Source organism: Aquarana catesbeiana, linkage group LG03 (genome assembly GCF_042186555.1).
Source record: "Aquarana catesbeiana isolate 2022-GZ linkage group LG03, ASM4218655v1, whole genome shotgun sequence".
Lineage (NCBI taxonomy): Eukaryota > Metazoa > Chordata > Amphibia > Anura > Ranidae > Aquarana > Aquarana catesbeiana.
Window position 1 is genome coordinate 377,734,408 of NC_133326.1, and position 13,402 is coordinate 377,747,809.

Below are 13,402 nucleotides of genomic sequence, written 5' to 3' on the forward strand. Positions count from 1 at the left end.
AACCCCACCACCGTGGCTGTAGATTGTGCTTACCGACTCACGGTGATACACAGGCTTTTAATAGGATGGGAGCTGACATATAGCTGGCAAGAAGCACCTTGATAAGTCCTCATTACACGAAGTCCACAACGTCAGTATACCACCCAGAATAGAATAATAAACTCTCCATGGTGAAGTACGTTTTAAAAGAAAATTTAATAAACAAAGTATTGCACTTACATATTAAAAGCACTTAATATCGCATCAGTAAATATCGCCGGCCGGCATACAAGCATGGAAGCGAAGCTCGTCCTACTTCCTGGTCTCGTGGTAGCGTCGCTGCGTGCGTACTGGGTACGCACGCAGCGACGCTACCACGAGACCAGGAAGTAGGACGAGCTTCGCTTCCATGCTTGTATGCCGGCCGGCGATATTTACTGATGCGATATTAAGTGCTTTTAATATGTAAGTGCAATACTTTGTTTATTAAATTTTCTTTTAAAACGTACTTCACCATGGAGAGTTTATTATTCTATTCTGGGTGGTATACTGACGTTGTGGACTTCGTGTAATGAGGACTTATCAAGGTGCTTCTTGCCAGCTATATGTCAGCTCCCATCCTATTAAAAGCCTGTGTATCACCGTGAGTCGGTAAGCACAATCTACAGCCACGGTGGTGGGGTTATTCACTTCCCTCCCCCCCTGTTTTTTTGGTTGTTTATATGTGCACACCTGGGTGATTGGTATGTTCGTATGTCCATGTCCAGTATTTAATATACTACACTATGGCCAGTCTTCTTTTTTTCTTGTGTTTGCTTTTATCCTGTATCCATTGAGGGGATTTTGATCTAACCACGGACGGTGCTGATTGGTCTAACACCCCAGAGGCCCCGGCAAGGGTTTTTTTGCCATCCGCACATTTCTTTGGAGATCTGGTAAGAGCAATCATAGCTCATTTGGATCAGCATTTCACATTTATACTGAATACTTACCACGTGGGAAATTTGGACTTTATTCATTTTTGATTTGTGTATTTTGACAAATTTTTACTTTTTTGTTTTGTGTGATAGATCACAATATTTATCCACCTCAATACACATAACCTTTGTTTAGCGCAGTTTATATATATATTTTTATATGTATAGCTTGTTGCCCTGTCACAGAGCTTCTACACCTTGACCCCATATCTGGCATGCTTGCTGGGAAGATACTGTTTAATAGACAAGCAGCCAGAAAACATAATCAGGGACTCAACCAACACAGACGATTTGGTCCACAATAGATCAATAGAGATGTTCCGTGAAAAACAGCAAATAAAAATCAATTGACGTAAAATCCTGCGTTTGTCTATTGGTGGCTGCAGGACAGTACTTTAACTGTACTTATGGGACTCGCCATGTCACCAAGTGTTACTGCAGTGCTGAATGTACTAGGCTGCTGGTGCTTGCCAATTCACCAGAAGGATGAGCGGCACTAGTACTGGCTCTCTGCTCCACACGAGAGCCCTGCGGTTCTTGCACAATAACAGCAGAAGAACGGGGTCAGATACGGCAGGGACCACTACGCCGTCGTCAGAGCTATCTGTCAGGGTGCCGCTGCTGTCTGCCGGTTCATATTCTGATCCTGAATCTGACAGATGGGCGTCTTCCTCTTCACTCTCATCCGTCATGCTCAGAAACATGTCGGCCTCTTCATTACTGTACCTTTGATTGGATATTGTGGCCTCTAAATTTACTGGTACAACTAGTGAAACTCACAGGAAAAAAGAGCACCTGATTGTCGGCAACTGCTTTAAACGCTACCAAAAAAACCTGTTAGCGTTCGCAGGGAACAGCCTGACTCCTGCGAACGCTGCAGTTATGTGTATTGTAAGTGACCGTGATCAATTGATACTGCACTTGGGTGGGCTGGGTGGAGAGGCTAAACGCAGGTTGCTAGCAGGTATCTGGGCTGATCCCGCTAACACTGCGTTTTTGGGAACCTTAAACCACTGGGGATGCTAATATAGTTCTGATCAGATCAAATATATTGATCCGTTCAGACACCATACTAAGGGAGGTGTATGGTGCGTGCGTGGGTGTTAGCTCTACTGGCACTAATCTGATGCTGCCTGGGGCGACGCAGACCCTAACTGACACTAAAACCGAACTGATGTCACCCGCCAGGCGATCAGAGGGTTAAACCTTTATTCAGCAAATATATGGGCGGGTGCCCTGATGCTATAAAAACCTAACGGTGACAGTAACTAGCTAACTATACACTGATGGGGTAATTAAGGGGTTACCGTATATACTCGAGTATAGATCATTCTGAAATAAGGCCGAGGCCCCTAATTTACCACAAAAAACTGGGAAAAAGTTATTGACCCGAGTATAAGTCGAGGGTGAGAAATGCAGCAGCTACTGTAAGTGGAAAAGAGGGTCAACAATGCCCATCTGCAGCTGCATGCCTACCTGTGTCCTGTGCATGTGTCTTGTGCAGCCTACCTGTGTCCTGTGCATGTGTCCCTGTGTCCCTGTGCAGCCTACCTGTGTCCTGTGCATGCCTCCGTGTGCCGATCTGCAGCCTCCATATGGCGATCTGCATCCTTCGTGTGCTGCTCTGCATCCACCGATCAACGTGTGATAATAACATTTGGCAGCCATTCCACTGTTCAAAAGCCGCGCCTCCTCCTCGTCTGTGATAGAGCAGAACACTCCATTTTTCCCAGCAGTCCAGCCTATCACGGACATTCTCTCATCCTCATACCACGGACGAGGATGAGAGAATGTCCGTGATAGGCTGTACACTGACTGCTGGGAAATTGAGTGTTCTGCCTATCTCAGACTAGGAGGAGGCGCGGCTTTTGAACAGTGGAATGGCCGCCGTCTGTCTGCATGACACGATGATCATGTAGGCCAGACGGCGGTGACTTGAGTGTAAGTCAAGGTGGGAACTTTCAGCCTAAAAAAAGGGCTGAAAATCTTGACTTATACTCGAGTATATACGGTAAACCTTTTTTGGGGGGTCCCTAGAACTATCTGGGCCTACTACTAAGTACCTTAACACTGATTAGTGTCACAAAATGACACCAGTACAGTGATCAAATAAAAATATGACAACTGCACTTGGTGACACTGACAGGGAGTGAAGAGGTTAACTGGGGGGTGAAATGTGTGCCTATGTGTACTGTTGGTGCAACTCACGTTTGGATGTCCCCTCTCCTCTCTCTGGAATAGAAAAGAATTCCAGAGGGAGATGACATCACTTCCCCTGCCTATGTTTACACTTACAGGCAGGGGACAGTCTCCCATTTGCCAGAACCGATCACCAGGTCCAGGCCAGAAATCATTGCCCTGGAGGACTGATCAGTTCTGAAGCGAATCCGATCGCTGCGGCCATGCACCCGACGTACAGCTACGATGCCTCGCCCAGGAGAGGCATGCCGCAGTATAATTGTGGTGGCTGGTCCGGAACCAGTTAATGCATTCTATACATTAAGGTGAAAAACCTCCTGTGCTGAGGCTTCCCCCTGCCCCCCTCTTTTACTTACCCGAGCCAATCTAGCTGTCTCGCTCCTCATTGGGAAGATTAATAGGCAGCGGGAGCCATCAGCTTTCCCTGGGGGCACCCGCTGAAGAGGAGGGGCCTGGCGCACTGGCGGGGGACCCCAGAAGTTGAGGATCGGGGCTGCTCTGTGCAAAAGTATTGCACAGAGCAGTTAAGTATGACATGTTTGATAAGACTTTGATTAGAATCATTTAAAAGGTTAAAACGAATAAACTAATTTGTCACACAAATTTTACCCTCTTACCTGTCAATTATGGGCCTGCGAGGACAGAAACTATCTCCTGTATTCCAACAATCACCTAACTGTAGGAGGTACAAAGATGGAGCCTACAAGCAAACTAAACTGGATCTTTTCCCGCACAGTGCACCTTAGTGGCAGAAATGCTTGTTTGAGAAGTACAGTGTTACTTGAATTGTATTCCAGGATTTTGCTAGTCTTCAGAGAGAACTTGCAGAGAGAACCGAGTATAAGTACCGATACTTTTTTTTTTTTTTAAGTACTTGCCGATACCTATGGAAGAGTAGGTAAAGGGGTGGGTTTGTGAGGTGGGGGGAATTGGGTGAGGCTGGGGTGAAGATATACTAAATGAGAAAAAAAGGAGGGTTGATAAAGTGGGGAGGGGAGTCACAATCCAGGCTACTGCTGTCTAATCAAATAAAACAAAAACAAAAAAAGTATGTGCTGCCACTTAAATAAACATGATTGAATACATTTAGCTGGTGCAAACACCCAATGTTTCCCACCAAAAAATAAGTATAAATATATGTCGTGCTCTGCTGTCTCAAATTCTAATTATCTATATAGGGGTTTTATTTACTAAACCTGGAGAGGGGAAAATCTGGCGCAGCTGTACATGGTAGCCAATCAGCTTCTAACTTCACATTGTTCAATTAAGCTTTGACAATAAAAACCTGGAAGCCTGATTGGATTCTATGCATAGTTGCACCAGATCTTGCACTCTCCAGTTTCAATAAATCAACCCCAGCCACTGTCTGTTGTGGCTGAGGTACATCGATGATGTCCTAGTGGTGTGGAATGGTACTGCAGAACAATTGACAGATTTTCTGTCACAGCTTAACGCCAACAATAGGAATATTAGTCTTTACCTATACATACCACGAGGACAACATTGCCCTTCCTCGACTTACAACTTACCAGAATTGGTAATAAGATTACCACAACGAACATATCGAAAAGAAACTGCAGCGAATACTTTACTACTAGCACAAAGTCTTCATCCTAAATCACTGGTCCCATGGAATCTCTATGGGACAGTTCCTAAGGATCAGGAGGAATTGCCTCCGAAGATCTTCGCTTCTCTCAGAAAACCTGGCGATATGTACAGGTGTTTCAGAGAGAGAGGATACCCCCATAAACCTCTTAGGGAAAGCTAGGAACATAGCCACAAAGTGTAAACGTGAGAAACTCCTACAAAATCGTGAAAACAACTAAAAAAAGGCCAAAAAAACTTACCCGAGGATTATTACCAAATTTGGGGACACAATAGAATCAGGTCAGAGACACGCTAGCAAAACATTGGCGCATTCTGATTTCGACCCCTGTGATTGCTGATATCGTAGGGTTGAGACCTCTTATGTCGGCAAGAAGGGCTCGAAATCTGAATGATATACTAGTACATTCTGAGTATCAGAGGGACTCAGAATAAAAATTGGTTGAGTAATTTCAAACAAATTGTGGGGATGTTTGCATGTGGTCACTGTAGGATCTGCAAATATGTGCACAAAACCGATATGTTCGCCAACTCTGATGGGACGAAAGAATTTAAGATCAAACAATTTGTTAACTGCTCTACAACTAGAGTAGTGTACATGTTAAGTTGCCCATGCAATAAGCTTTATGTTGGAAAAACAAAGACAGCTCCGGCTCAGAGTTGGCAAACACATCGGAAGCATCAAGAAAAAAGATGACGATCGATCACTATCGTTGCATTTCGCACAGTTCCATGGGGGGGACCCAAAGGGGTTAAAAGTGAAGGGTGTATATGTACTTAATCTGCCTATGAGAAGAGGCGACTGACAGTGATCTTACAAAAAGAGAAGATGTGGCTATATTATTTAAATTATTTATTTCCACGTGGCCTTAACAATGAATGCAATTTGCAACCGTTTTTGGAAAAATAATTTTGAATTTAATAAATGAGGATGATGGGGTTATCACCCACCATTACTATTATTTTCCCTTTTTGATATCACTTATAAATTTTTGTTGATTTTGTTAGTTTCTTATTTTTATTTTTTCCTTTTTCACCTTTCATCATTTTTCGCTTTTCTCCCCATCCCGTTTGAAACGTGCCAAATGCACTCATTGATGTGTTAATTTGTCTTCCTGTGTTGAAAGTTGAATGGAAGTGAGTGTGACAGACTCACCCGGGACAGAGGCTATTAGAGGGGACTGAACGCAAGCCTCTTGCCCGCCGATTATGGGCCCTGTTATTTGGGGGAATGGTGCTCTCTGTGAGCTGTATGCCTGGGAACCCTGGGGTTGGTGTTACTTTGGATTCAGCTCCATGTCCCCCAAGACACAAGACTCTGGGAACCCTTTATTTGCCATATTAGAATAGTGACTGATTCATACTGTTGGGACTCCTACTGTTAAATGCTAATGTCATCAATTCCAGCTACCTGTCTGTTGTCTGCTATAATGTGTACATTGTAAATAAGTCTAGTGTGGCTCCAAGAGTCTTTTCACCCATTGTTGTTTGTGTTCATTAACTCTGTTACTGTGTGAAGCTCGGTGACCACAAGTCTGGGCAAAAAGTCATGTCTCAGTCACCTAGGCTGTATAAAGGATTAGATAATTAGCTCATGTTAATTAGGTTAGCGTTGAGTCATCCTGCTGTATAAATTTGTGTGAGATCTCAAATAAAGAGTTAGTCCTGATGTACTCCAAGACTGGTGTTGTCTAGTTCTTGGGAGTTCCTATAGCCAGATCCATTGGACTCGTGTTCCAGAACTTAGGAAGCGGTATACTGACAGAAGCACTCAAGCGGAGTATGGGACGTTCCGTGACAGTGAGCATTTAGATGACATTGAGTGGCCGAAGCAAAATATTGCAGTCAAATATTCGGCTATTTAAGCCAGCATCTTCAGCTCCTCCTTGCTCTGAAGAAGTCAGCTTTCATCGGCTAACGAAACATGTCAGCCGGATGACGGAGGGGTCATAGCACTAACAAAAACAGTGTATTGAGGCAGTGGCGATGGAACAGCTGAGAGCTTGCTGAAGGCGGCGATTACACTGGATGCAACACCTAGATCAACTTCCCAAGGGGATAATCCGTTGACTTCAGGAGTGGAGCTCGGCTCAGAAAGCAAGAGTGGAGGTATGAGGAGACACAGAAGTAGGTGAAAGTTTCTTATATTGCTATCATTCAGTTGAACTTGCTGATTAGCTGTGGCCTGACAACACCAATTCCCCCTGTTGTGTTCCTCCCTCCCCAAACCTACTTGTGATGGATCAGTGTACTTTTAAATTTACCCCCGCAGCCTTACTTACTGGAAACTGCAGCCTATACAATTAAGCCACCTGTGCCTCCAATAGACAAATGAGAGCACCTAATCCTAGGTGCCACAGTTGAATTTGTGTACTAATGACTTAGGACAGCCCATGATATATCTACTTGTTTGTTTATGCGCATCCACCTCCCAATCAGTTTACAGCTACATATCCTGTTTGGGATGACCACAATCCACTACCTAATTAGGAAGGAGAATGATAGTATATGCAATATATTGATCAACAATACTTCAATCAACTCCCATCTTTTGAGCTGTGTGTATGTATGTGCAGCTGCGATCCCTCTTTTTAAAAAACAATGTTGTCTTTTTAAAATGTTTTGGAAGGTTATACACTCAGACCATTATTTTTGGTATTTTGTCATTTGATATTATGGTGTGATTTTTCTAAATAAAATGTAATCAAATTCAACCATAGTGTTCAGTTACTGAGACCCCTATTGGAAGGCCTTGCCCTTTATTTTTTTTTCTTATATGCAGCTGTAGATGGTCGCCAATGAGCTTCTAACTTCACCTTGTTCAATTAAGCTTTGACAACAAAACCTGGGAGCCGATTGGATTCTATGCATAGTTGCACCAGATCTTGCACTCTCCAGTTTTAGTAAATCAACCCCATCGTGTTAACAAAAATTACTGGCAAAGAAAGGTGAACTCCAATATTGATGCCCAAGTATATCTTGGCATATTAATAATTAGCATATATAGTGTCCATGCATAAAAAAAAAAAAAAAAAAAATCATACATATTGTTTGAATCCCAACTTCCCACTGGGTGGTGAAACCAAAACTTCAGTGCAAACAGTCCTATTTGCTGAAACTACATGGACACCATGGGGGTTATTTACTAAAGGCAAATCCACTTTGCACTACAACACTTGAAATTGCACTTGGAAGTGCAGTCGCTGTAGATCCGAGGGGGACATGAAAGGAGAATAAAAAACAGCATTTTGGCTTGCATATGATTGGATGATAAAATCAGCAGAGGTTCCCCTCATTTCAGATCTACCCCTCAGATTTAGAGTGACTGCACTTCAGTTGTAGTTTGCACTCGTAGTGCAAAGTGGATTTGCCTTTCGTAAATAACCCCCTATAGATGATAATTTTCAGATTATAACACACCAAGATATATTTAGGCATCGATGTTGGAGTTCACTTTTCTATGTCAGTTTCAGGTTAATAATAATATATATATATATATATTTATTATAGTGTATTTGACACATCAGCACAGTATATACTATTCTCTATTCTCCAGGGAGCCCAGGTCACCCTCACTTTGCAGGGGGGGGGGGGGGGATCTAATCACACACTGACCTGCTGTAGTGGTGCTGGCCGTGTGTCTTTGCTGGAGAGAGGGAGAGGGGAAGAGGGGGGTTCCACCAGGCTGAGCACAGACACACAGGGAGAAGCCTCGCTATGTGCAGAGCTGTGCAGCTGCCAAGGAAAGGACAGATCTGTGAGGGGGCCCACACGAGACTTACTCCTGCTCCTGGCTAGACTGACAGAGATAGCAGAGCGGCAATGAGCAGAGATAACTGTGAGAGCTGCACCCAGCAGGAGGGGGAGGACAGTGGGATGGAGGGGGGGGGCTGGGCTTGCTCACCTCTAATGCAGGCAGTTTACACGGACACGTGGCCCTGAGCCTGATGACAGCTGGCGAGAGGGGAGGAGGCAGGGAGGGAGGGAAACCCCGAGGACATGGGATTGGTTGTTAAGGACGCAGCGGCCCCGTTCCTTAACAACCAATAATTGCCAGCATTTTTTTCTTTACATTTCAACTGTGAGTGGGAACTTCCTGCTAACAGATGAAAGTACCAAGCCCGAAGGTATCGGGGCATTTGCACAAGTACCGAAACTCATGCATGTATCGGCACCGACATTGATACTCTTATCGGTACAACCCTACTTGCAGTAAATTAAGACTTTACATAAATTCTGATATCTTTCATTAGGCTCTCCGTGTTGTATAGTTTGAATACCAGGTCACAGATATATTTTGTATAATTGTAAAAGAATATTCCACTCTCCTCTCCCCCCCCCCCCCCCCCCCCCCCCCATATTTTCCTCAGGCCTTCCTATCTCTGGGCTGGAAAGTAGATTTGTTGAAATTGATCACCCAGCTGGAGTATCTGAATTGTCCTGTGGACATTTTCTGTTAGCAGGAAGGGAGACAAGTCCTTCAGAAGGTGGTCATCTAGTCCTGAGAAAGGCAAGCAGAGGTACCAAGATGTTTTTTCAACATGGTCATAATGCCCTTTTGGCTTATCCTCTGCTCCCACACAGGAAGTTTGTCTTCAAATGTGAAGCACAGAAAGTGCTGGTAAAGTGGGTAAAAGAGAACACGTAAGAATGCTCAGAGGTGCAATGCATTTGCCTTAACCAAGAGAGGCAATTACAGACCTTGCAAATTTCATGTGAAATTTGGGAATTTGATAAAGGATTTTAAATCCAGAACAGGACAGACACCCCAGTTGGGCTTTGGTGCCATGAACATGTCTGAGTGTAATTCTTTGAACATGTCTTGTGGTGGTACTGGCACGATTGCCTGGGACATGCGGTGGTGCAACTAACTGTACATGGGCAGTTTTTGGTTGATTTAGAAAAGGAAAGCAGTGAGACCAAGTTTGGAACTCTTTTTTGTACCCCTTTGCAACCACCAATTGAACCCGCAGATCTGGGACATCTCTTAGGAGTGAGGGCACCCCCTTCATTGTGAAGAAGGCTTTGGGGAAGGCGTGGTGGGCAAAGTCTTGCATCAAAAGGAAGGGCTGAACTTAGATTTTGAAGCCTGGTTAGAGCAGACAGTTGTGCGTTTAGAGGAGCTAGGGTTTCCAGAGGGGGGTCTTTTGGAACCTTCCACTGTGGAAGTAAAACCCCCTTCTCACCTGTGACCTCTATGATGGATTGGTCAAGTGTTTTACCAGACAGACATCTTTGGGAGAGTATATTTGTGAGGCGCCTTTTGCAGACCGCTTTAGCGGTCCAAGCGTTTAGCCATAGGATTCTTCCTGCTCTTTGCCAAAGCTACAAGTGTGGTATGCCCCTGTGGGGTACTCACGAAATAGGTGGCGGAGTAACTGTCTGGAGAGAGCCCAGGTGTAAAATGTCCTGTAACAAAACCTCATGGGCAAAGGGCAGGATGTAGCACCAGAATACATTTTAAAGGGCTCAAGCTGGAAGTGTTATTAACTACTTGCTGCCTAAAGTCATCCCTGTACGTACTTGAGTTGCAGTGGGTATACACGGATGATGCCTGCAGCTACAGACATCATCTAAGTAATTTTTATTTTTTGGGCCAACGATGCTCTTTTTTGGAAAAGAGATTCCTTTTCAGCTTTTCCAGGTGGCGGAGGGGGGGGGGGGTTCTCCATGGTCTAAGAAACCGAAAAAGACGAGTATGCTGTCTCTACCGCTTTTGGTATTGTGTTTACTGTGAAGCAGCCGATCAGAAGGATTTGTGCTTTGGAGGCCAGGAGGAATGATCTGAGGTCTAATATCGTGGACCTGTCACAATCAATGCTAACACAAGGAATGTTGTTCAACCCTTGTTATAGCAATAACATTTCTCATTAACAAAGGAAAGTTTTTTTTTTTTTTTTTATTTAAAATAAAAAAAAAATTCAAGGGGGGGGGGGGGGATTTAATGTCCTCTCCCTTCATGGGAAATAAACTATGTACTCCTGTTCACTGTGCTATAATTAACCCATGGTTCCAATTTCGCGTGGAACTCTTCCAGTCTATTACTATTAGTACAAACCCATTTCTTGTCTTTCATAATTTTGTTAACCTGTCTCGCCCATTGTTCTATAGTAGGAGGTACTTGCTGCTTTTTTCCCAATAGACAGAATAAGCCCTGAATATGGTATCCTTGTTGCCCGCAGCCCTGCTAACATCTAGCCGAGGCTGAGAGGTAGGCAATGGCCAGCATCTTTGGGACCCTGTAACACCAGGACAAATGTTTATAAATTTGTTTCCTGGGTTTTAATATTTATAGAAGATGTATGTACTAGTCTTAACATATTCCTTTTCTGCAAGTCTGTGAAATGGCAGCCTAACTCAGATTCCCACTCCCCCCAAAAAATCTAAGGCCTGTGGTGACACCACTTCTGTTCAACAGTCCGTGCGACAGAGAGCAAGCCACCATCCCCTGGCTGTTTATGCCAGAGAGATTAGAAATCAGAGAGATTCCACCTTTCCATTCTCCTTTAGGTGGGCAGTACAAAAATGCTGTAATTGATACCTCCAGGTATCCATTGGAAACTCACTGTATTCCTCTCTAAAGTCCCCCAGCGGGCGTAATCTCCCGTTCCGCATAAACTTAAGACAGCTAGTGTCTCCATCCATAGCCCAAGATTTTTTTATATATATATATATATATATATATATATATATATATATATATATATATATATATATATATATATATATAAAACTCCACCAGGAGAGACCAGCAGAAACCCCCTAACGGTAGTAGTGGAGATTTTTTTTTTTAGCTAGAGATGGTTTGTTAACTGAATCCCGGAGCTTCAAGGTGTGGGTAGTAAGAAGAGAGGCAGTTTTAAACAGCCCTCTATATGGGTACGGAACCCATGGAGCTTGGGCTAAATCATGACCTACCTGTTAGGTCTCTAGTTACTTGGCATAACTTTTATATTTTACCAAACAATTGGGTATTGTGTTTTTCTGCATTATAACTAAAAGTGCATTTTTTCCCTCAAAAAAATTGCATTTAAAACCCTCCATTTTATTCCCTAGGGCCTCTGCTTAAAATTTTTGCGGGTTCTAAGTAATTTTCTAGGAAAAAAAAAAAGCAGATTTTTACATGTAGGAGAGAAGTATCACAATAGGCAAGTGGTTAAAGCATGCGACCAGCGGGGTGATATAGAGAACCTGGTGATCCACCTGAATTTTAGTGCCAAGTTTGAAATGTTTACACTGCAAGGTGAATGCAATCCAAACACAGCCCTGACTTTTACAGCAATGGTCAGAGATTCAGGGTGACATTCTTTACCTGTCCACCACACTGCACTGTAAATAAAGTCCAGGCTCACAGTGGGTTTAACCCCTGATGAGGGCATCAGGGGCTGGGTTCCATAGCAATGGACCATTGCCCTGGACCTGTATAGCACCCTGCTGCTAACTCAACGTGTTACACCAAGTGCCAAGATGAGCACCTATGTAGGATCCAGTGCTCAAGACAACATTACAGGTCATTTCCATAGCGCAGAGTTCAGGTTTGGCTCCCAAGGTATTACCAATGTTGCTCCAATCTGGATACACGGTTTCTAATCTAGTATTAGAAGATTGTAAGGGTTTGAATAAAGAAACTGAAGATAAAATAAAGGAAAAACAAACTAATTAAGCTAAGGGCAGTTTTCTTAGTGAAGGAGAAAAAAATCCAGCACCTAGCACAAACCTGAGGACTCACAGAGCAGGGTAGGGTTATAGGGAAGGTGCCTGGGAAGGGGCCCTTCTAAAGCTTTGCCAGTGTTCAATCACTTTAAAAATACATGCCTATAACCCACGGTGTATGAATACTCTGCGCTTGTGTCCTCTACTGTAAGATTAACCACATGCCGACCAGCGCACAGCGATATAAGTCGGCACAATGGCACGGCTGGGCAAATGGGCGTACATGTACGTCCCCTTTAAGATGCGGCGTTGCGCGCGCGCGCTGCGTGCTCAGTGACCATGGGTGCCCGTGATCGTGTCACAGCGTGGAAGAACAGGGAGATGCCTTTGTAAACAAGGCATTTCCCCGTTCTGCCTAGTGACATGACAGAGATCACTGCTCCCTGTCATCGGGAGCAGTGATCGCTGTCATGTGACTAGTAAGCCCCCCCCCCCCCCCCACAGTTAGAATCACTCCCTAGGAAACACTTAACCCCTTGATCGCCCCCTAGTGTTTAACCCCTTCTCTTTGCCAGTGCCATTTACACAGTAAATCAGTGCATTTTTATACCATTGATCGCTGTATAAATGACAATGGTCCCAAAATAGTGTCAAAAGTGTCCACCATAATGTCGCAGTCACGATAAAAATCAGATCGCCGCATTACTAATTAAAAAAAAAAAAAAAGTAATAATAAAAATGCCATAAAACTAACCCCTATTTTGTAGTCACTATAACTTTTGCACAAACCAATCAATATATGCTTATTGCGATTTTTTTTTACCAAAAATATGTAGAATACATATCAGCCTAAACTGAGGAAAAAAATGTGTTTTTTTTTTATATAATTTTGGGGGATATTTATTATAGCAAAAAGTAAAAAAAAAATGGCTTTTTTTCAAAATTGTCGCTTTTTTTGTTTATAATGCAAAAACTTAAAACCGCAGAGG